This window comes from Bos grunniens, chromosome 8 (genome assembly GCF_055505025.1).
Source record: "Bos grunniens cultivar Pamir isolate PY7600 chromosome 8, Bosgru_T2T1.0, whole genome shotgun sequence".
Classification (NCBI taxonomy): domain Eukaryota; kingdom Metazoa; phylum Chordata; class Mammalia; order Artiodactyla; family Bovidae; genus Bos; species Bos grunniens.
The window spans coordinates 55,721,925-55,746,699 of record NC_141172.1 but is presented as its reverse complement, the minus strand read 5'-3'; the positions used below and the strand labels follow the sequence as shown (position 1 = coordinate 55,746,699).

The window sequence follows — 24,775 nt, the reverse complement described above, 5'->3', positions numbered from 1 at the left end:
AAGGTGACCTATTTTTTCATAACAGTATCACTTTTATTTCCTTCTTATAAGTTCTATACCATGTTTTCCAGTACATGTCCATTAATAACTATTTCTAAACGGGAATATATGAATTAGAATATTTAAATGAGATGTTACCTCTCCTACATTTAACTACATTACTAGTACTATGGCTTTTAGGTTCAAAAGTACACAAGAGGAAAATCCTTTATGCAAAATTATAAATTTCCAAGAACTTTTCAAGAAGAATCAGTTCCATGTCCTTGCATCACTCAGCCAAACCAAGAACAGAAAAACCTGTTAGCAAGTCTCTTTTGAGTTAAGCTTTTACTACAGGGTAGTCTGAATTACATGGAGGGGGGAAGGATCTAATGGGTCAGATTCTATTTTGTGGCCTTCAGCCTGAGGGCAGGCTTTAATCATATTTGAACAGGGTAGTTAAAAATCATAGAAGTTTTGGATGAACATGTACACACGACTGTATATAAAATGGATAACCAGCGTGGATCTACTTTATAGCACGTGGAACTCTACTCAACGTTATGTGGCAGCCTGGAGGTGAAGGAGGTTTGGGGGAGAATGGGTCCTTGTATATGTATGGCTGACTCGCTTTGCTGTTCACCTGAAATTATCATAACATTGTTAATCAGCTATACCCCAATACAGAATAAAAAGTTCAAGATTTTGTTTAAATTAAAAAAAAAATCTTTAAGAGGGAATGAGTATAAACAATGCTGCAACATAAGAAAGTTTACCTTTTACTATATCTTTGTTTTCTGCTGTATCCCCATCATCAGAAATGCTCCAGAGTGAGAATAGAGTAGTTATTTGTTAATAAAATAATGGTATTTTCCAGATCTTAAAGATTTGGGCTCGGTAGAGGCAACAAATTGTGGGGAAGTGACTAAGAGATACTTATGAGGGTAAGACAAAAACCAATAGATTATCAGGGTTATTTTACTACTAATAAGCTTGTTTATGCAGAACCATTTTAGCACTGGCTCCCTGTTTCTGATTAACAGGACGTTATTCTCTATTCTTTTTGGTACCAGGAAGGCATCCTTCTCATGCGACGTTTTATGACCTATTTTTGGTAGGAAGGGCAAACTCTTCCTGTGTTTGTTCTTTCTCAGGTGTCTCAGTTCAAAATATTCAGTATGCCAAAGTGGCATATTTTGAGGTGGCATGTCATAAGCCCCTTCATTATCTTAAGTATGAAATAAATGTACTTAGTTGGAAAGCCCTAGTGACTTATGTTCAACTCTTGGAGATCAGAACCGTTCATTCATTGACATTAAATTTTGAACTTTGCATATTGGGATTCCAAATGTTTAGTGAATTTTACTCTCAAATCGTATTTCAGAACCTATATATGTTTTAATGTACACATAGAATTTTTAGCTATGATATTTAAACTTATTATAGCTGAATATTTTCTCACTTTTCTGTGTCAGTTCTCAAAATGTTTTATATATGCTTTTAAATTTTTAATTAAAAACAAATGAAGTATGAATACTTTCTTCTTATAAAATATCAAACCCCCCAGAAATACAGCAGCCCTGGAAGCATTCTTAGAACCTGGTCTCTTCCTACTGCTTGAAAGTATGAGAGTTATGGGTTTAGCCTGTCACTCCAAACATATCCCCTATACCTATGGCTCTCATTTTTTATCCTATAGAAAGTAGATAACTATTATTTTATGCATTCTTAGCATAAAATTATTTTATGTTTCTTTTGTATGTTCTATAATTTTCTTTAGAGAGTTATCAGTATGTCTTCAGCATTTTTCCATACTTGTATAGAGCTGGTTGTTTTTTGTTTTTAGTTGCTGATACATTTAGAAAAATAACACAAATATATCCCAGTCAGATTATTTAGCCATTTTCTGATGATGGACACTTAGATTTTTCCAGTGTTTCATAAAGTACATCATGATACAGTAAACATTTTGCACATGCTTTCTTGTGTGTATGTGCAACTGCTTCTCTAGGAGGAATATCCAATAGTGAAAATACTGGGTTATAGGGTGTGAACATTTTTATTTTTCATAAGTAATACCATATCATTCTCCATAGCCGTTGCACCAATAAACCTTCCCAATTACAGGGCACTCTTACTTACATTTCATTATCACTTGCTATTATTAAGCTTTTAAAAATTTGTTTAAAGAAGGAGTTGACCCACTATCATTTATTATAAATCTGTAAACTAGTAATGGTTTAAAAATGTTTAAATGGTTACATTTAAAATAGTTGTATGCTGCTGCTGCTACTGCTGCTAAGTCACTTCAGTCATGTCCGACTCTGTGTGATCCCATAGACAGCAGCCCACCAGGCTCCCCCGTCCCTGGGATTCTCCAGGCAAGAATACTGGAGTGGGTTGCCATTGCCTTCTCCAAAATAGTTGTATACATAACTACAAAGTAGCCTTCACTTTGCCACAGAGCCTAAAATATTTAATATCTATCCCTTTAACAGAGAGCTTGCTAACTCCTGATCTAATGGAAAGGGATGGCATGTCATGGTATTAATTTGCATTTCTATGAACACTTAGTAAAATTGACCATATTTTCACATGCTTATTTGACATTTGTATTTCCTTATTTGTTTGTAAATTGCCTATTTGTATTTTTGCTTATGTTTGTAAATGTTAAATTGGTTGAATGGATTCTACGTATATTCTGAATACATTTTGTAAAACTGCCTACCCAGTGGTCATCTTCTCCATTCATTCTGTTTTGCTAATAGAACTTTAGTTCATTTTCAGGTTCTGGGCAATGATGTACTTCTGGGGATTTGAACACCATTAAAATCCTAAGTTTAGGGGGGTATACAGTTAGAATTATTTTAAATAATTGTGGCAACTGCATTCCGGCTTGCCAGTGATTAGTTTAGGATTGAACATGTGATGAAATGTGTCCAGTGAGATGTGAAGACCTCTGGGTATTTCCCGCTCATTTTGAAAATGAATAGTGGAATTATTTTTTCTACCCCTATACAGCCTCTGTTTGCTTTCTTCTTGTGTGACTTCTGGAAATGTTATGCTCTTCTGAACATAACCAGATTAAATAGAGAAGTCAGGATATGAAAGTAACACAACAGCCTTGTAAATAGACGGGATGTACACTTAGAGCCTCTTCACAGTTTAGACTTTTTTTTAGGTGGGTTTTCTGTTACTAGTAGCCAAGTGCATCCTAACTAATGTATTTAACATTTGGCACTCTTCCATGTGAATTTTGGAGCTGTATTTTCATATTCCAGCCATTTAAATTGATTGGATTTATTTGCCTCTAGGGATTAATTTGAGCTTAAGTGATATCTATAAAACACAGAGTCTTTCCATACACACTACATTGTTCATGTCTCCTATTTAGGTCTTTAAACAAAATTTTCTCTAGGAAGATGATGCAATTCTTATTAGATGTATTGCTATATCCTTCACAGTTCTTATTCCCTTAAGAAGTAGCTTTTATTTTTTATTGCATTATATAATTGGTTTTTGTTAGTAGAAAAAAAATGTAATTTTTTTAATGTTGATATTGTACACAACTAACTTGCTGCATTTGTTCTTTTGATTTTAATCCTTTATCTGTGACTCTCCTTGACCTTTTTATGAATCCAGCCATATCATTTACTAATAATTATAATTTTGTGCCTTGCATCCATTGTCTTATAATTATTACCTCTTCTGTCTGTATCTTATTGCATTGTTTGGGATAATTACAATGTTCAGTAGAAGGTGTGAAAGGAGTTATGCATGCATTATTTCTGCTTTGTTTCTGAATTTAGTGAGAAAGGCTTTAAATATGTCCTATGAAGTAGGATGCTTGCTGTAGGCTTACTGTGGATATATTTTACAGCAAATTAAGCCCCTCTTTTATTTAATTTTACTAATTTTTCAGGTCTTCTTTTTTTATTGATATGAATGAATATTGAAGGTTATAGAAGAACATTTTAGCCTCTATTCAGATGACACAGGTTTTTCTCCTTTAATATGTATCAATGTGCTGAATTACATTGATGAATCTATTAATTAACAATTATTGTATTCCTAGGAGAATGTCTACTTTGTTCTAAGTAGACCCAGATAAGTACTCTGATATAATTTTTTAGAATTTTATTTGCATATTGTTTATTTTCCCCCAATAACTAGTTCTTAGATCTGTTTAATCCTCTATTTTCTTATTCTTTCTACCTTCATTTTCCTTTATGATTATTTTCTCAGATACTTTTGACTCTTTTTAATAAATTACTTAATTGAGTGCATAATACAACTTTAGTCACTCCAGTTTTTTCTTATAAGAACATTTAAGGTGATGAATTTAACTCTGAGAAGTGTTTCGACTTGGTTGTATAATTGTTATTAACTTCTCAGGAAAAGTAGTGGGTTAGATTGTTTCATTTAATTGTTAACCTTTAGCCATCATATGTCCAGTGCTTTTTCTAGACTCTTCACATAGCCAATCTAATTTGTATTCTATACTATCTAATTTAATCCTCAAATAATTCTGTGAATTTTCCTTATTTCCCAGGTGAGAAAACAGATTCTGAGAGTTTAAATGACTTGCCTTCTATCACTCAGCTTGTGACTGGTGCAGCCTCTGGTTTATCTCTGCCACAGAGAATCTTTAAAAAACATAACTTAAGCAGGGCCAGCCATGCTAGCAACATGGTATCTTTCATAAGATTTTCATCAGTTATATGGTTCCTCAACATGTATTTGGATTTGGTGGATAGGATGGAACATAGGGACAGAAATGAAAAAATACTCAAATTATGCCTGGAATAGTCCATATCTTCTGTTATTGGTTCTTTGAGCTTTGCTTCTTCAGTAGTTAAGAAATTTGAACTTGGATTTTTCTTGGAGAAGGTAACATTGAAGCCGTGAGCTAGTTTAAGGAAGTTTCATGGAAAGGAATTACTTAAGAATTAGAGTTGTTGGAGCAAGGAGAAATAAGTTTTGCAAGCCACCTCCTTTTAACCTTGTTTCAAAATGCTACCTGTTGTGATAGCATCACCACATATGAAGATTATAAATGAAAATTACTGGCTTTTTTAAAGGAACTTTTTTTCTCAAGCAAAGTCCATTTTTAACTAGGAGAACCAGGAGTATTAAAATTGGATTCATGACCTTCCTCAGGATTACAAACTGTTTGTTTTTTTTTCCTGAAGGACAGAGAAAGGGGTGACCCATGATTGCCTTTATGGGTCTTCATGGAATCAAACATTTAGGAATATGATATAACCCCCTTTCTAACATGCTGAATCACCAAACTGGCATTGTTTTAGGATATGAGGGAAACATGAAAATGAGACTGTTTTTTGACTCTTTTAATGGTCAACATATCCACAAATATTTTAATTACTGGGTTTGTGTTTATGGTGATGACAATGATAAACATCATTTCTGAGAGGATCTGATGATGTAATTCAGAGAAACCCACAACTTAGTGACCTCAAAACTTTCATTACAGAAAACACTCTCTAGAAACTTTGCAATGTTATTGTATTGATTAAGTTTTAGCAACTGATTACAATTTCACTTTATTTTTCTCTCAGGCAAGACACATTATATTTTTCATATCACTTTTGATGTTTTCATTAAACTAGCAATGCATTAGAATCCTGACTTATTGCTTCTTTGAATGTCAGGGCCAGACATTTTCTGTTCATTTTTAAAATAAAAAAATATATTTTTCCACATCCTTAATATTTGAATTGGGTGATAAGAAAAAAAATTCTTTTTGCCAAGAAAATCTGCCATGTACATAACACATTCATTTCAGTGAAATTAGGAAGTCATATTGTTTTTTATTTGCTTTGAGTATTTTTGCTTTTGCTATTAATATTTTAACACTTCAAGAAGCAATATTTTGTGTTAGCCATTGTGCCCTTGTGAAGATTATTAAATAATATTGTGAGCCCACTAACGAATTATTACTCCAGACAATAAACCCACCCTATTCATAGGTAGATCTTGATTTTTAACAAGGAATATAGCTTACCAATATGCGGACTCTTTGTAGACTCTTATTTCTTTGTCTTTTTTTTTCCTGGCAATTAGGAGCTAAGACACTTGACATCTTATGTTGGTGTGTGATTTAATTTGAGCCCTTCTTCTCTGGGCCTGGCAGAAGGAAAGTATGTGGAAGCAGTCTGGAACCGTGGAGGTCACTCTTCATTTCCTCAGGTTTGTTATCCAGTTGCTCTCCTATTTGTGCCTTTGCTTCACTTCACTCAGCTGAGCATGACTGCTTTCTTGATTCTTTACATTTCACACCACTGAGCTTGATTGTTCTTAGGTCCACGGTTGTTCATTTGTAGCATTACTCACACTAATAGTCTAGACTTCAAATCCCAGTGAAAGCCAATCCCTCAAGATTCACAGATGATGAATTACTAGAGGACATGCACAATACCCAGAGTGCTAAAGGCTCACTGAAGCTGTATCTGTGTAATATAACAGACTTCACCGTTAGATTTTGGAGTTAGAATATTCAAATCCTCAACTTAGACATCTGATCAATGAATTGTCTTAGTGATTATACTGGAGAGAGAGTTCCACAAAAAATTCTGGTGTATTGCCCTAGGATCTTTTTTAACATGTTGATTTTATTTGAGAAAATAATCCCATTTCTTGTGAATACTGACAGACTGACAACCTGATTTATCTTACTTTTTTGAAATATTTTTTGTTTACCTTTCTGATAATGCAGATGACAAGATCAGATTGACTAATAAACCTTTCTGTATAATCCAAACAGTTCCTTTGGAGAGTCCTGAATAGACTATTAAAATCCAACCTCTATCTCTACTGCCCATTGTCTTTTAAATTAAAAGACTCATTAGTGAATACTAGTTTCATTGCATTCATGGTGTTATATGGATTTATAAGTAGATTCTCCAGCACTCTGGTGCATGTGTTCACTGGGGGTAGATTCATGAAGTTTTTGGGTTCCCAAGATGAATCCTTGTGTTTGATAGGAATTGTTGGTTGAGGCTTGATCAACAAAAACTTACAAGAAAGATTAGCTCTTAGAATTATTCCAGATGTCCAAAATCTAGACTACCTGCAATGCTTGTTATTTCAGATTGATAGAACACTGAAAATATTAGAGATCTTCATCCATTTATTTATTTATTAATATGTCTTGAGTACTTACTATGTGCTAGAGATGCTGTTATATACCAGAAGTTGAACAAAACTTGGTGTCTCTTTCAAGGAACAGTTGCTTAGTTTATTGCAGCATCATAGGATATAGCATCTCCACATCAGTTAAGCATGTGTTTGTATAATTCTTTTTTCTTTTATATTAGTGTATAGTTGATTTATAATGTTGTGTTAGTTTCAGGTATATGGCAAAGTGATTCAGTTATACAAATACCTATATCCATTCTTTTTCAGGTTCTTTTCTCATATAGGTTATTAAAGAATATGGAGCAGAGTTCCCTATGCTATACAGTAGGACCTTGTTGGCTATATTTTTTATGTATATTAGTGTGTTTATGTTAATTCCAAACTCCTATTTATCCTTCCACTTTTCCCTTTTGGTAAGTATAAGTTTGTTTTCCATGTTTGTGAGTCAGTTTCTATTTTGTAAATAAGTTCATTTGTACATCTTTTCAGATTTCATGTAAGTGATATCATATGATGTTTCTCATTCATTCACTTACTTCACTCACTATGATAATCTCTAGGTCCATCCATGTTGCTGCAAATGGCATTATTTGGTTCTTTTTAGTGGCTGAGTAATATTCCATTCTGTATATGTACCACATCTTCTTTATCCATTCCTCTGTTAATGGGCATTTAAGTTGCTTCCATGTCCTGGTTGTTGTAAGTAGTGCTTATATGAACACTGGGGGTGCATGTATTTTTTTGGCTTATGGTTTTCTCTGGATATATGCCCAGGAGTGAGATTGCTAGATCATATATAGTAGTTTTATTTTTAGTTTTGTAAGGAACCTCCATATTGTTCTCCATAGTGGCTCTATCAATTTACATTGCCACCAACAGTATAAGAAGTTTCCCTTTTCTCCACATGCTCTCTAGTATTTATTACTTGTAGACTTTTTGATGATGGCCACTCTCACCAGTGTGAGGTGATACCTCATAATAGTTTTGATTTGCAATTATCTAATCATTAGCAATGTAGAGCATATTTTCATGTGCCTTTTGGTCACCTGTATGTCTTTTCTGGTGAAATGTCTATTTAGGTCTTCTGCCCATTTTTTATTGGGCTGTTTGTTTTATTTTGATACTGAGCTACATGAGCTGTTTGTATATTCTGGAGATTAACCCCTTATTGGTCACAACATTCGCAAATATTTTCTATGATTCTGCAGGCTGTTTTTTCATTTTGTTTATGGTTTCCTTTGCTGTGCAAATGCTTTTAAGTGCAATTAGGTCCCATTTGTTTATTTTTGTTTTTATTTTCATTACTCAAGGGGGTGGATCCAAAAAAAGATATTGCTGTAATTTACGTCAAAGAGCGTTCTGCTTATATTTTCCTCCAAGAATTTTATAGTATCTGGTCTTACATTTAGGTCTTTGGACCATTTTGAGTTTATTTTTGTATATTGTGTTAGAGACTGTTCTCATTTCATTCTTTTACATCTAACTGTCCAGTTTTCCCAGCACCACTTATTGAAGAGACTGTTGTTTCTTGATTGTATATTGTTGTCTCCTTTTTTGTAGGTTAATTGACCATATGTGTGTGGGTTTATTTCTTGGTTTTCTATCCTGTTTCATTGATCAGTAAAGCTGTCTTTGTGCCAGTACCATTCTGTTTTGATTACTCAAGCTTTATAATATAGCCTGAAGTCAGGGAGCCTGGTTCTTCCAGCTCTGTTTTTCTTTCACGAGATTGCTTTGTCTATTTGTCTATATTTTGAGTATATTTGTCTATTTGTCTTTTGTGTTTCCTTACAATTAAGATTTTTTTTTGCTCTAGATCTGAAAAAAAAATGCCATTGGTAATTTGATAGGAATTGCATTGTGTCTCTAGATTGCCTTTTGTAGTATAGTCATTTTGACAATATTGATTCTTCCAATTTAAGAAGATAGTATATCTTTCCATCTATTTGTGTCATCTTCAGTTTCTTTGGCCAGTGTCTTATAGTTTACAGAGTACAGGTCTTTTACCTCCTTAGGTAGGTTTATTCCTAGGTATTTTATTCTTTTTGATACAGTGGTAAATGAAATTGTTTCTCTAATTTCCCTTCCTGATCTTTCATTGTTAGTGTATAGAATTGTGATGGTTTTCTGTGTATTTATTTTGTATCCTGCAACTTTAACAGATTCATTGATAAGCTCTATTAGTTCTCTGGTAAAATCTTTACAATTTTCTATGTGTAGCATCATGTCATCTGCAAACAGTGACAGTTTTACTTCTTTCTCAATTATTTTTCTTTTCTGATTTCTGTGTCTAGGACTCCAAAACTATGTTGAGTAAAAGTGGTGAGAGTGGACATCCTTGTCTTATTTCTGATATTAGAGGAAATGTTTTCAGCTTTTCACCATTGAGTATGATGTTAGCTGTAGGTTTGTCATATATGACCTTTATTATGTTGAGATAGGTTTCCTCGGTGCCCACTTTCTGGAGGGTTTTTTGTCATAAATGGTGTTGAATTTTGTCAGGATATTTTTCTGCATCTATTGAGGTGATCATATCGTTTTTGTTCGTCAATTTGGTGATGTGGTGTAGCACACTGAGTGATTTGTGGATATTGAAAAATCCTTGTATCCCTGGGATAAATCCCTGTTGATCAGAATGAATAATCCTTTTAATGTATTGCTGGATTCAGTTTGCTAGTATTCTGTTGAAGATTTTTCTGTTTATTTCATCTGTGATATTGTTTTATTCCATCTCATTTTGTCTAACTTTCTGTGTTTATAGAGTCCATTTGCTACCTGCAGTGGAGAAGGAAATGGCAACCCACTCCAGTATTCTTGCCCAGAGAATCCTGTGGACGGAGGAGCCTGGTGGGCTTCTGTCCATAGGGTCGCACAGGGTCAGACATGACTAAAGCGACTTAGCATGCATGCATGCATTGGAGAAGGAAATGGCAACCCACTCCAGTATTCTGGCCTGGAGAATCCCAGAGACAGAGGAGCCTGGTGGTCTGCCATCTATGGGGTCGCACAGGGTTGGACATGACTGAAGTGATTTAGTAGCAGCAGCAGCCATCTGCAGAGTTTTAGTTTCTCTTTCTTTTGGTGTCTGCCTTTAGTTGGTAAGGCAAATCTAGAGGTTTGTGCAGGCTTCCTGGTTGGAGGGACTGATCCCTGCCCACTGGTGGGTGGAGCTGGGTTTTATCCCATTGTGGGGCAAGACTATGTCAAGGGGTGTGTTTAGAGGCCTATAGGCTCAGAAGTTGTGACCAGAAAGCAAATGGAATGTACAGGGGGATTAAGAAGAAGAGCAGAAAGCCTTTGTTATATGACAATGACCTTGCAGGCTCATTGGGTTTGAAGGTATGTGTGTGGCTTATTCTTAATGGTCAGTCAGGGGTTCTCTGTGGGGAATTGGATAGAAGCTCGTGGAGATGTTCCACCTGTGTTTCACTGTACACTGTTCCACCTATATAATCTTATATATATTTAAACACCAATGTTGATAGGATGATAGGAAGTAAAACTGGATATCCTTAGCACACACCCTAAATTGCTACACCACATTACCTGCCCACCTTTTATGATTTGCCTCTGTAATATTTAATATATTCATGAAGAAACATACCTAAAATATTTTCATACAACACTCTAAGGTCCTTAAGGAAAAGGTTTGTTGTTGTTGTTCAGTTGCTAAGTCATGTCCAACTGAATGAAAACATAAGGAACAGGTAATAGCTGATTAATATATAACCTGTACATTGAATATTTCTTGAATAAATTCTAGAGGTGGCAACTTACAATCTACAGCACTGACACAGGTAAGAGTCACTAATTATTAGGTTGATGCAAACATAATTGCAATTTTCGACCATGAATTTTAAATCATTATAACTAGGCTCAAACACATCTTTATTAATCAAAATAGGAACCATTACAATCACCACATTTTTTTTGCCAATGAGAAATAAGTTTGTTTATTCCTGTAGCATAAAAATCCATGTTTCAGGATTTGACAGACTCTTGGAAAGCATTTTCTGCATCTTGCTGGTTGTGTAAATGTTTTCCCTGCAGAAAACTGTCAAGATGCTTGAAGTGGTAGTCTAGTCAATTGGCAAGAGGTCAGGTGAATACTGGCAGATGAGGCAAAACTTCACAGCCCAATTTGTTCAACTTTTGAAGCATTAGTTGTGCGATGTGTGGTAAGGTGTTATTCTGGAGAAGAATTGGATCCTTTCTGTTGATCAGTTCTTGCTACAGGCATTGCAGTTTTTGGTGCATCTCATTGATCTGCTGAACATAGTTCTCAGATGTAATGATGTCGCTGGGATTCAGAAAGCTGTAGTGGATCAGATGGGCAGCAGATCACCAAACAGTGACCATGACCTTTTTTTGGTGCAAGTTTGACTTTGGGAAATGCTTTGGAGTTCCTTCTTGGTTCAACCACTGAGCTGGTCATTGCCAGTTGTCATATAAATTCCACTTATTGTTGCATGTCACAATCCAAAGAGACATGTTTGTTGTTGCATAAAATAAGACAACACTTCAAAAAACGTGTTTTGTTTTTTTTTGATTTGCAGTCAGCTCATGAGACACCCACTTAATGAGCTGTTTGCACCTTTCCAATTTTCTTAAAATACCTTACCACCGTAGAATGGTCAACGTTGAGTTCTTGAGCAACTTCTCATTTAGTGTAAAAGGATCAGCTTCTGTGATTCCCTCAATTAGCTGTCAAATTCTGATGGCTGGCCACTGCACTCCTCATCTTCAAGGCTCTTGTCTCCTTTGCAAAGCTTCTTTAACCACCAGTACATTGTATGTTCGTTAGCAGTACCTGGTCACATGTGTTGTTGATGTTGCAAGTTGTCTCTGCTTTACAACCCATTTTGAATTTGAATAAGAAAATCGTTCAAATTTTCTTTTTGTCTATTATCATTTCCATAGTCTAAAATAAATATAGAATAAGCAAGTAATAATCCATTAGCAAAAAAGAGTGATACATACACATTAAAATGATGTATAACATAATCACATTTATTTAAGAATGTATTCCAATATCAAATGGCAAATTTCAGCAATGCAAAAACCACTGTTACTTTTGTACGAACCTAATACTTAATTATTCAAGCAATTAGTTTCCTAGTTTACATACTCTAACACTCTCATTTGACTAAGTTTTTTCTCATCATGACAGCCAGAAGACTTTGGTTTTCAGTCTGACTTTGTCACTAGCTGTGTTAGCTTTAGCAAATTATATAACCTTTCTGCACCTCAGTTTGCCCATCAGTTTCTAAAAACGCTGGCTGATTTAATGCAAGTTCTATAGAAAAGTGTTTGTGTTCTTTTTTTAGTAACTATAACCAAAATAGACCATTTGCAGCATGCTTGGTTTAGAGTGTATTATTCGAAACAGATGCTATTAGGATTTCTCTATTTTTAATGTTGAAAATTTAGGAATTCCTTTCCAGGACATATTCTCAAAGCAGAATTGTGGTATTCATTAGCATGATCTCTAGGCTCTTAGCTTTTAGACCACATAGGAACACAAATGTTAAAGACAAAAATGGAAAAAGGATTTGTGAATTAGATGAAAATGGTGGTTAGATTTACCAGAGAGAAATCTTGCTAGGGAATGAAGATTCATCCAACCCTGGTGGTCCTGAATGACATCTTACTTCCTAAGGTCAGAGTGACCTTAACTTTCTCGGTAATGAAGATGAATGTATTTTACTTTTCTCTAAGTTGTGGTTTTAAAAAAAATACATTCTCAAAACCCATTTTTTTTTTAATTTCAGAAGAAAATGCAAGTTTTTCAATAAAGACTTACTTTCATATTTGAAAACCACATTTGAAAACTATGCATATGCACTAAGGTATATGCATTCATTAAACATTTATATATATATTTATGAACACCTTTCATTATCAAATATTTGAAAACACTATGATAAACAGATGTTTTCTTTTTCCCATCTTGCTACACACATGGAAATGAATATTCATGGCCTATGTCCCACTCAGTAGAATAGACACCTCCAACTCTCTAGATCAATGGAACAAGGTTCTCAGATGAATGTTGTGGATTTCATCCATCACAATGCTTATTTTGTCAGCATGAGGCCATCTGAGTTATATTTTCATTCTTCAGAATTTCTTTGCTCTTATTCAGTTCAGTTCAGTTGCTCAGTCGTGTCCGACTCTTTGCGATCCTATGAATCGCAGCACGTCAGGCCTCCCTGTCCATCACCAATTCCCGGAGTTCACTCAAACTCAGGTCCATCAGGTCAGTGATGCCATCCAGCCATCTCATCCTCTGTCGTCCCCTTCTCCTCCTGCCCCCAGTCCCTCCCAGCATCAGGGTCTTTTCCAATCAGTCAACTCTTTGCATGAGGCAGCCAAAGTATTGGAGTTTCAGCCTCAGCATCAGTCCTTGCAATGAACACCTAGGACTGGTTTCCTTTAGGATGGACTGGTTGGATCTCCTTGCAGTCCAAGTGACTCACAAGAGTCTTCTCCAGCATCACAGTTCAAAAGCATCAATTCTTCGGCGCTCAGCTTTCTTCACAGTGCAACTCTCACATCCATACATGACCACTGGAAAAACCATAGCCTTGACTAGATGGACCTTTGTTGGCAAAGAAATATCTCTGCTTTTTAATATGCTATCTAGATTGGTCATAACTTTCCTTCCAAGGAGTAAGCGTCTTTTAATTTCATGGCTGCAGTCACCATCTGCAGTGATTTTGGAGCCCTAAAAAATAAAGTCTGACACTCTTTCCACTGTTTCCCCATCTATTTCCCATGAAGTGATGGGACCAGATGCCATGATCTTTGTTTTCTGAATGTTGAGCTTTAAGCCAACTTTTTGACTCTCCTCTTTCACTTTCATCAAGAGGCTCTTTAGTTCCTCTTCACTTTCTGCCACAAGGGTGGTGTCATCTGCATGTCTGAGGTTATTGATATTTCTCCCGGCAGTCTTGATTACTGTCATTTTAATTTTGAATTCGTGGAGGGAAACGGATGCTTTTAAATTTAATGCACCTGGAGACAAATATATTAAGTATTCATTTTATTTTAAGAATCTATATCACTAAGAATTGTAATATAGCTTAACTGTGGTACATTAGTTTGCCTATTCAAGTTCTTCTAACTCCTAATTTTGATAGTAAATCCATGGAAAGTAGGCAGAAGTTCACTATTAATGGCTTGGCTGAGAAGCTAAGCAATTAGTCTAGGATTTCCCAAGCTAGATGCAGATTTTAAAATAAATACAGCATATTCCAATCTGAAACCTTGAAATTATATAAAAATAATCGATAAATTTGACATCCATATAAATCAGCTCCTAAACTGAGCAAAACTTTTTAATCTGTTGAAACAATGTTTTTTCAATTTTTATTTACTTACTAAAGTATATAGTTGATCTACTCAATGTGTCTTTGAAATACATTGTCCCTAAGTTTTACTGCTGCTGCTGCTGCTGCTGCTAAGTCACTTCAGTTGTGTCCGACTCTGTGTGACCTCATGGATGGCAGCCCACCAGGCTCCCCCATCCCTGGGATTAATATTTGGCAAATTCTTATATCATAGGTGAAAAGAGTAGTACACATCTAAAAATAAATCCAAATGACCAGCCTAAATCAGGAAGGGTAATATAAGAAAGGAGTATACTCAGCATTTACAAGGTTAAGGCTGTGAAGGTGATTCCTCAGAATAACAGTAGGGACAGTACACGTATAGAACCAGTAAGGAACATTCTCAAGGATCTTCAAAGTCAATAGAAGACAAAAGAAAATATACAGAAAAGATACTTACCACCACTAGATATCAGGAAAATGAAGATTAAGATAATGAGATACCTCTACCTCTAGTGAGATAGCACTCTTTAGAATGGCTGAAATTAAATGGACTGACAATACCAAGTGTTAAGGATGTGAAACAACTGGTATTCTCATACATTGCTGATGGTGAATATAAAATGCTACAACCACTGTTGAAAACTTTTTGAAAGTTTCTTAAAGATTAGATATACGTCTAGCATATCAGTTAAGTCATTCCAATCTTACATGTACACCAAAGAAAAATGAAAGCATACTTGTCCCTATAAAAACCTATATGTGAACATTCATATCAACATTATTCACAATATAAAAAAACAACCCAAATGTTCACCACACTGTTCTATTCTACTTATAAATTTAGATCATTTGACTTTTCTAGGGATACAAGTGCTTATTGGGGGCAAGGGCACAAAGGCAGGGACTACAAAGGGGCCCAAGGAAACTTTGAGTTTAATGCAAATGATCTGTATCTGATTGTGTGTTTTATTTTGTTTGTGCATGCACATAGAAAGGATGTATACATGTGTCAGAACTCATGAACAGTATGTTTTAAATGGATGCTATTTCTTGTACACAAATTGAACTTCAATAAAATTCGTAAGAAGGTGACAGTCAATGAAAGACCCTGGATAGAGAACTATAAACAAAGAAAATCAGGATACAAGTGAGAAATTATCCTAGAGTGAGAAATAGGACAAAAGGTCTGGTGGGTATTTCCAGTTTTCAACTAACCCTTCTGCAAAACTGTGGAATTGACTGGTAGCTGAGTCTGGGTTAATAATAATGACAGCACTTTAAATGGTAGTTGCATCTATGGTTTATAGTCTATTTATTATGTGACAGAGTATATTATTTGGAGAAGGAAATGGACTTATTATGTGACAGGGTATATTATTAGATACTCTAAAATGTATATTCCATGTTCTGAGACTTAATTAAAAATTGGGGGGTCACAGAGAAGTTGGCCATCATTCCTGACTCTTCTTTCTTTCATTTCTTCCCTGTTGCTTTCTTTTCTGCTGCCCTTAAGGAATAATTTTTTGTCACTTACAGTGTGATGTCCATACTCAGGCCTCTTTTGGTCTTATTTCAATCAGCTTTTAAAGAAATTTCCTGGGAAAACAATCTCTTCCCTGCCCAAGGGGACTTCTAGGAAACAGATTTTGTTTTTCCACTCGGATGAAAATACAGTAGATAAAAAAATTAGAATTCCTTTTTAATATCCACAGTAGCTCCATGGTGTGGAAACAGAAGTCTTAATTTCCTTGTGAAGCAAATGAGGTGGTAGAGTTTAACAGACTCTACCTGAATTCACACAAATAGTAAGTAGTAATCCTACTTACTAGGATTTGGATTTGGTTCCATGCCTTTCTGGTTGCAAACAATGCACTGTCCATCCCTTAAACTTGGTCATCAAATGCAGATTGGGACTTTGCCCAGCTGGAGTCAGAAGTGGCCCAAAGCATCTGAAGCCAGTACTTGACAGAGAGGTAGCATATTTGGGTTGCAATTTGCTGGAAAATCTAGGAGTCAGAGCACAGGAAGAGATTGTGATCTGATATATGAAGCAAAAGACAAAATGAGGTTGTCATTCATTGATTTTATGACTATTTGTCTCTACAGTGTGCCAAGCACCTTATTACGCCCTGCAGGTCCTGCATTGAAGACAACATAGCTCTGGCCTCCTGTGAAATTCTACCTTGAAAGTGGGGAGATAGACCCTTGGGCCAGTGTTCGTAATTCAATAATTTGTGATATAAGAATGCAGATGGTGCTGTGGGGCTTACATCTGGGGGCATCTTGGTAAAGCCAGAGAAAGCATTTCAGAAAAGATGAGGTTTAAATAAAGTACAAGTTGCAGGTGAAGAGTGATTTAAGACATTCCTGGAAAATTCATCAGCTCTTGCTCATGCAGAGACATGACATAAAACAGTTGTCTGGGGACACTGAGCCTATTTGTCAGAGCTGAAGTGGAGGGTGAGTGTGAGTGAGGCGTTGTGATCCAAGTGAGGGAGGTTGGAGTAACAACTCTATAAAGTGTGTTACATTAAGGAGTTTCAACTATTTTCTTAACACTTGGGTAACCATAGAAGGACCCTCAGCATATGAACGTTACACTATACATTTATAACCTTGCTGATCTGAAAGGTGGGCTGCATGTTGTCATGGGGATGCGGTTATCATTTTCAGTCTCCCTCTTTCTGGTGCCCTGAGCAAGATGTGAGAGTGCTTCAGCTGTAGTAGTTAGGAGTACATAGGTTGTTGTGGGAAAAGGCAATGGCACCCCACTCCAGTACTCTTGCCTGGAAAATCCCATGGACGGAGGAGCCTGGTGGGCTACAGTCCATGGAGTTGCTAGGAACCGGACAGACTGAGCGACTTCACTTTCACTTTTCACTTTCATGCATTGGAGAAGGAAATGGCAACACACTTCAGTGTTCTTGCCTAGAGAATCCCAGGAACGGGGGAGCCTGGTGGGCTGCCGTCTCTGGGGTCACACAGAGTCGGACATGACTGAAGCGACTTAGCAGCAGCAGCAGCAGGTTGTTGTGGTTAATTCTGCAGGATTGGCAAAGTTCACCTTTGTGTTTGGGGGTGGGAAAAAGAGACTAGTGATTACTGATCACTAAGTGTATGCTAGATCCTGGGCTAGGTTCTTACTGTAAGTTATTTAATGTAATTCTCACAATCACTGCATAATATTGATGCTATACTCAGACATTAGGTATCTAAGCTGGTAAATATTATGCCATTTGAGGCCCAGAAGGTATTCCTTACATTTCCCAGTTAAGTTGATTCATACCAAAATTTTATCCAAGAGACTTGGAGCAGAAATAATGAATGCCACTTTAAGACAATGTGAGCAAATGCCAGGGACTTCCGTGGTACCTCAGTGATAAAGAATCTGCCTGTAATGCAAGAGGAGTGGGTGCGATCTCTGGGTTAGGAAGATCTCCTGGAGGAGGGCATGGCAACCCACTCCTGTATTCTTGCCTGGAGAATCCCATGGACTTAGGAGGTTAGTGGGCTACAGTCCATAGGGTTGCAGAGTCGAACATGACTAAAGTGACTCAGCATACATCTTCTATGTCTTTATTTACTTACTGTAGTAAACGTGGAAATACCATGTATTTCATAGGTGACAAAAGTTCAGGTTGAAGAACAGTCAACCAGCCTACATAAAACACTGAGACATAAACCCTTATTTTTTGAGCCATCGACCTTCCAGAATTATTACTGCACTATACCCTAATCCAACATATTATTTATATGTACATTTATTTATTTAGAGTGACATATGTATGTTTTCTGTGAAGAAAGCTGAGTGAAGAAGAATAGATGCTTTTGAACTGGGGTGTTGGAGAAGACTCTTGAGAGTCCCTTGGACAGCAAGGAGATCCAACCAGTCCATTCTGAAGGAGATCAGCCCTGGGATTTCTTTGGAAGGAATGATGCTAAAGCTGAAACTCCAGTACTTTGGCCACCTCACGCGAAGAGTTGACTCATTGGAAAAGACTCTGATACTGGGAGGGATTGGGGGCAGGAGGAGAAGGGGATGACAGAGGATGAGATGGCTGGATGGCATCACCAACTCGATGGATGTGAGTTTGAGTGAACTCTGGGAGTTGGTGATGGACAGGGAGGCCTGGCGTGCTGTGATTCCTGGGGTTGCAAAGAGTCGGACACGACTGAGTGACTGAACTGATCTGAACTGATGTATGTTTTCTGTTTTTAAAATGTCTACTAGAAGACTCTATTTTGGTTAAAAGGAAACCAAGGACATGTCACCAGGTTTCACTAGAAGACATATTTGGGAACTCAAATCGGCTAGTGCTAAGTTTTCCATCTAATCCACTGACCTTCCAGCACTGCCATACCTGAGCACCCTGGGAGATAGCCAGCCTGCCCATTATTCTGAGTTTGGCAATATGAGCCCTGGTGTAGAGGTGAGAAAACTGAAACTAATAGGAGAAACTTGCTCAAGATCAAAGGTTTAGTTAATGGTAGAGGTTATATTTGAATTAATTTGCTTAATTATCACAGCTTATGTGACTTCAGAGGTCATTGTTTTTCTGATACTCCAGATTGTTATTTATATTACTGATTTATTCAACAAAGTTTCTTAATGTGCTGTTGTGTTGTATTGAATTTTTTTCCTCTATGTTTCTTTTATATCATCATGTCCTCATACCCACCCTTCTCAGCTTCAGCTTAAAGGCAGATAAGCTGGGTGGCTGGGGTCCATACAAAAGTAATGACTGGCTGAAGGAGACAAACAACCAGGTAGTGATAAAGCCACAACCATTAAATCTGTGCCTGTCATCCTAGTAGGAATTTTTTCTACTGCAGGAAGGTAATATCAGAATGTTTCTCTTTCTCACTCTCTCTTTCCCTGTCTTGCAAGACCATCTGGGTGTGTTGGATTCTATGAGCTTGTTTGCAGAACCAAACTCAATTGCATTTTTATATACCCCCAATTAATAAATAGCTTCAGGTTATTTACTAACAGCTCACATTCTGGTTTGCACAAATATTCTTTCAGACTACAAACTGTGGGAGAACGAGAGGCCTTGTAAGCTGTCTACCAGGTACCTTTTAAATATTATTTGATGACCTTTGTCTGCGAGGATGAGAGAACACATTTAGGCTGCCCTTTCCTCAGATCCAACCTGCCCAGAACTGACTTATCTGCAATTAATATGGATTTGAGAGACAATAAAACAGAGTGAAAAAATAACAGTTTTGGGAATTTGAAAATATTAAGTTTGTATTTCATGTCTGCTGATGTGTGGTCTTAGGCAACTCACTTAAATTCTCTTTGCCTGTGTTTTCTTATCTGTAAAATGAAGATAGGGTAATAAGTGAATGTTTTCTTAAAGCAACTATCAGTCAGCTCAGTACTTCATTCTGGAGCAAGAGTTGTGTAGTCTTTGATACTAGGAGAAGTATGAATTTCTTCAATCTCAAGGAATTGAATGGTGGAGTCTTGGGAAAGATCTACATCTTGACACAGAAATTGGTCAATTTCTTAGTGCCTTATGTTTCTCATCATGGTCAACCTCAGGGACATGCTCATGCTTGTGCTTAATAAAAACTGCTTATGCAGTGGGCTCTAGGACTCAGCATGACAATGGAGAGAGGAACGTCACTTTCCTATATCTTGATGAACATTGAAAATTCAAAATCACAGTGAACTTCATCAGTGAGAGTGGTAGGACGTCATTGGAAGAAACTGAGACCATGAAATTGGCTGTCCAAAGACTAGTTACCATGGTGACTGGTCCTATTGTCTGTGAATGAATTTCAGGCCCCTCCTGGCCAAAGGCAGGAGGCAAGAGCCAAAGAGGAGAAATAATTTATAATCTACATAATCATTCCTTGAATTCTGAGTCATTCCTGAGAGTGAGGAAGCTTGGAGAATAAAATTTTCATTATAGGCAACAGGGTTAGAATATTTTAATTTGAATATTATTGTCTTTTTGTAGCCTTATTTTTATTTCAAGATGGCTAGGTTAGGCCTATGGCTATAATAATGTCTTCTATTTATTAGGTTTGTTGTAAGGATTAGACATAATATAGCCCATAGCATAGCATAGTTATAGCTATAGCCTAGCAGAGTTAGGTAATTCTGTTCATAGCCTAATACCTAGTAAAGCAGTCAAAATTATTATTTTAAATTAATTTTTATCAGGTATCACTGCTTAAGAAAATTGAGTTGTAACCCTCCAAAGCCTAAAATTTGTATAATATTATTCTTCTAAAAACTGATTTTATTTTTAGTAACTTTTTTTTTCTATTTTTTTGAACTAACATTACCAGTATCTCTCTGTGATCTTCCCTCTCTTCATCTTCTGACTCTAACATACCATCTACTACCTTGATCATTTTAACTATGTAGCTATCTTAGCTCTCCAACCAGCTCATGGAAGACTGAGAACCATATCTTTTGTTCAATGTGATGGTCAAAATATTTATAACCAATGTGGTATAGATTCCACTAATCGTGAAGGCTGAATGTGAACAATCTGGTCATACTGGCACATATCAGAGGAATAATGACACAGTTTATATTTCTTTGAATCTTTCATAATGATTCCCACATAAAAGCTCAGCATGTGCACCTGTGGCTGATTCAAGTTGATGTATGGCAAAACCACTACAATATTGTAAAGGAATTATCCTCCAATTAAAATAATTAATTAATTGAAAAAAGAAGCTCAGCCGATATTTGTGATTAAAGTTGGAAAGTTTCTAGAAAATGATATCTGAAGAGGCTGACTGACTGCCAAGTGTCTTCCCAAGATTATAATCACCTTAAGAAATTTATCCCTGTTAGGTCTTCAGCTTTGTGCATTCAAAAACTCAGGTTAACTGCACTTAAAACTTATTTATGAATTGGAATTCCATTTAATTTATTTAAAGTGAGAAATATGCTTTGCTATTTACATTGGGTTCAGCAGTGCATTCCTTAGATAAAAGCTAATTTATGTGGGAGTCAAGTTATTCTGAGAGGATATTGTGATTTGCATTATGTTAAGGGAGACACATTCTTACACATATGGTCAATTGGCTTTCAACAAAGGTGCCAAAGCAATTCTGTGAAGGAGTAGATAGTCTTATCAGCTGGAAAAATTAGATATACATAGGCAAGAAAGAAAAAAAAAAAAGCCTATTTCCTTACCTCTTAATCCAAGAAAGAGAGAGAGATAAAATTACAGAAAGATAAAACTTTTCACTTAATTTTGGAAATTTTGTAAAGGTTAAAAAGCAATCCAAACTTCTCTCAGGGTGATGGAACAGCTGACAAAGTTTGAGAAGTTTGGCCTGTTTTGTTCTGTCAAGGAAGTCTGCATTTGTACTTCGTCCTGCCTGCTTGAGTGGCTGGTCTGAAGTGATTTTACTCCCATGGCTGTGCCTAGTAGGTAAGGAATTAGGCTCAGTTAACTCAAAATGAATCATAGCACTAAACTGAAGAGCTAAAATCATAAAACTTCTGGAAGAAATCAAGAGAAATCTTTGTGACTTGAGTTAGACAATAATTGCTTAGATCAATAAAAGGAGTAATTGATAAGTTTGACTTTATAAAAATTTAAAAACTTTTACTCTTCAAAAGAATGAAAGTAGCCACGACATGGAAGCAACCTAGATGTCCATCAGCAGACGAATGGATAAAAAAGCTGTGGTATATATACACAATGGAGTATTACTCAGCCATTAAAAAGAATACATTTGAATCAGTTGTAATGAGGTGGATGAAACTGGAGCCTATTATACAGAGTGAAGTAAGCCAGAAAGAAAAACACCAATACAGTATACTAATGCATATATATGGAATTTAGAAAGATGGTAACGATAACCCTGTATGTGAGACAGCAAAAGAGACATAGATGTATAGAACAGTCTTTTGGACTCTGTGGGTGAGGGAGAGGGTGGGATGATTTGGGAGAATGGCATTGAAACAGGTATAATATCACATATGAAACAAATTGCCAGTCCAGGTTTGATGCATGATACAGGATGCTTGGGGCTGGTGCACTGGGATGACCCAGAGGGATGGTATGAGGAGGGAGGTGGGAGGGGGGTTCAGGATGGGGAGCACGTGTACACCCGTGGCAGATTCATGTTGATGTATGGCGAAACCAATACAATATTGTAAAGTTAAAAAAAAAAAAGAATGAAAGTGAAAAGACCACTAACAAGTTGGGAAAAAATGTTTGCAAAACATATCTGATAAAGGTATTGTACCAGAATATATATAGCATATTTCTTGTTCAACAACAAGACAACCTAATTTTTTTTAAATGAGCAACATGTATGAATACACACTTAGCAAATAAGATACACAAATTGTCAACAAGTGCCTGAAAGGATGTTTAATATCATTAATCATTCAGTTCAGTTCAGTTGCTCAGTTGTGTCTGACTCTTTGCGACCCCATGAATTGCAGCACGCCAGGCCTCCCTGTCCATCACCAACTCCCAGAGTTCACTCAGACTCACATCCATCCAGCCATCTCATCCTCTGTTGTCCCCTTCTCCTCCTGCCCCCAATCCCTCCCAGCATCAGAGTCTTTTTCAATGAGTCAACTCGTCACATGAGATGGCCAAAGTACTGGAGTTTCAGCTTCAGCATCATTCCTTCCAAAGAAATCCCAGGGCTGATCTCCTTTAGCATGGACTGGTTGGATCTCCTTGCAGTCCAAGGGACTCTCAAGAGTCTTCTCCAACACCACAGTTCAAAAGCATCAATTCTTCATTAGAGAAATAGAAATTAAGATCACAATGATATACTTCTACACACCCACTAAAATGGCTGTAATCCAAAAGACTTACACTACTAAATGCTGGTGAGGTTTTTAGAGAAACTGAAATCCTCTGACATTTCTGTTGAGTATGTAAAATGGGTACACTTACATATACTTATATCTGAACCAGCAGTTCCATGCCTAGGTATCTATTCAAGAGAAATTAAGACATAGGTCCATTTAAAGACTTGGTTGTTCATGGCAGCTTGTTTGTGCAATCCAAATATCCCCGACAGGCAAATAGATAAATTTAGAGCTATACAAAGGGATGCTATTCATCAGTTTAAAAAAATGATTTACTGATATCTACAATAACATGGATGAATTTCAAGTACCTCATTCTAGATGAAAGAAACTTAACACAAAAGACTATATATTTATGACTCCACTTATATGAAATTTCAAGAAAAGGTGAATCTGTAGATACAGAAGGCAAATTTAGATAGTCTGGGACTGTGAGTGAGAATTGATTGCACATGGTAGAAGGGAACTTTTTGGGTGATGGAAATGTACTAAAACTGGCTTGTGGTCATGATTACAAAGCTATATAAATTTAGTAAAATTATTCAACTGTATACTTATGATGGGTATCTATCATGATGTATAAACTATGCCTCAAAAAATATTCAGAAATAGAATTGGCTGCTAGAAAAATCTTGAGACAGCAAGCTCTGTAGATTGGCTGTCTATCTCTGCAACAGAAACATTTACCTCCCAGAAAAACTTGCTTGGCTACATCCATCTTCAACAGTGAAAAAAGGGAATTAGGAATATATTTTGGTGATTCCATTTATTCAAAGTCTTCACTAAACAAGCCCATTTTATTTTTTTTAATTTTTATTGAGATATAATTGATTTACAGTGTGTGTCAGTTTCAGGTGTACAGCAAAGTGATTCAGTTTTATCTATATCTATATATAGAATGGGCTTCCCTGGTGGCTCAGACGGTAAAGTGTCTGTCTGCAATGCAGGAGACCCAGGTTCGATCCCTGGGTTGGGAAGATCTCCTGCAGAAGGAAATAGCAGCCCACTCCAGTATTCTTTCCTGGAAAATTCCATGGACGGCAGAGCCTGGTAGGCTACCGTCCATGGGGTCGCAAAGAGTCAGATCTAAATCTGTAAGAATAGACTTACATATGTATCAGTTCAATTCATTCAGTTCAGTTCAGTCACTCAGTCATGTCCGACTCTTTGGGACCCCATGAACCACAGCACTCCAGGCCTCCCTGTCATCACCAACTCCTGGAGTCCACCCAAACCCATGTCAATTGAGTCGGTGATGCCATCCAACCATCTCATCCTCTGTCATCCCCTTTTCCTCCGGCCCTCAATCTTTCCCAGCATCAGGGTCTTTTCCAATGAGTCAGCTCTTCACATCAGGTGGCCAAAGTATTGGAGTTTCAGCTTCAACATCAATCCTTCCAATGAACACCCAGGACTGATTCCCTTTAGGATGAACTGGTTGGATCTCCTTGCAGTCCAAGGGACTCTCAAGAGTCTTCTCCAACACCACAGT

General features: G+C 36.6%; 1 long non-coding RNA gene across 2 annotated transcripts in view; it reads left to right on the top strand.

Moving 5' to 3' along the window:
- The window catches only part of LOC147367084 (uncharacterized), a 555,865-nt gene that overhangs the window by 187,397 nt on the left and 343,693 nt on the right, over positions 1-24,775 (top strand). The window contains exon 2 of one of the 2 annotated variants that reach the window (XR_015169161.1): positions 6,064-6,189. The exons of the other annotated variant lie outside the window; for it this stretch is intronic. This is a non-coding gene — a long non-coding RNA (uncharacterized LOC147367084). The remainder of the gene's footprint in view (positions 1-6,063; positions 6,190-24,775) is intronic. 2 annotated transcript variants of the gene reach the window in all.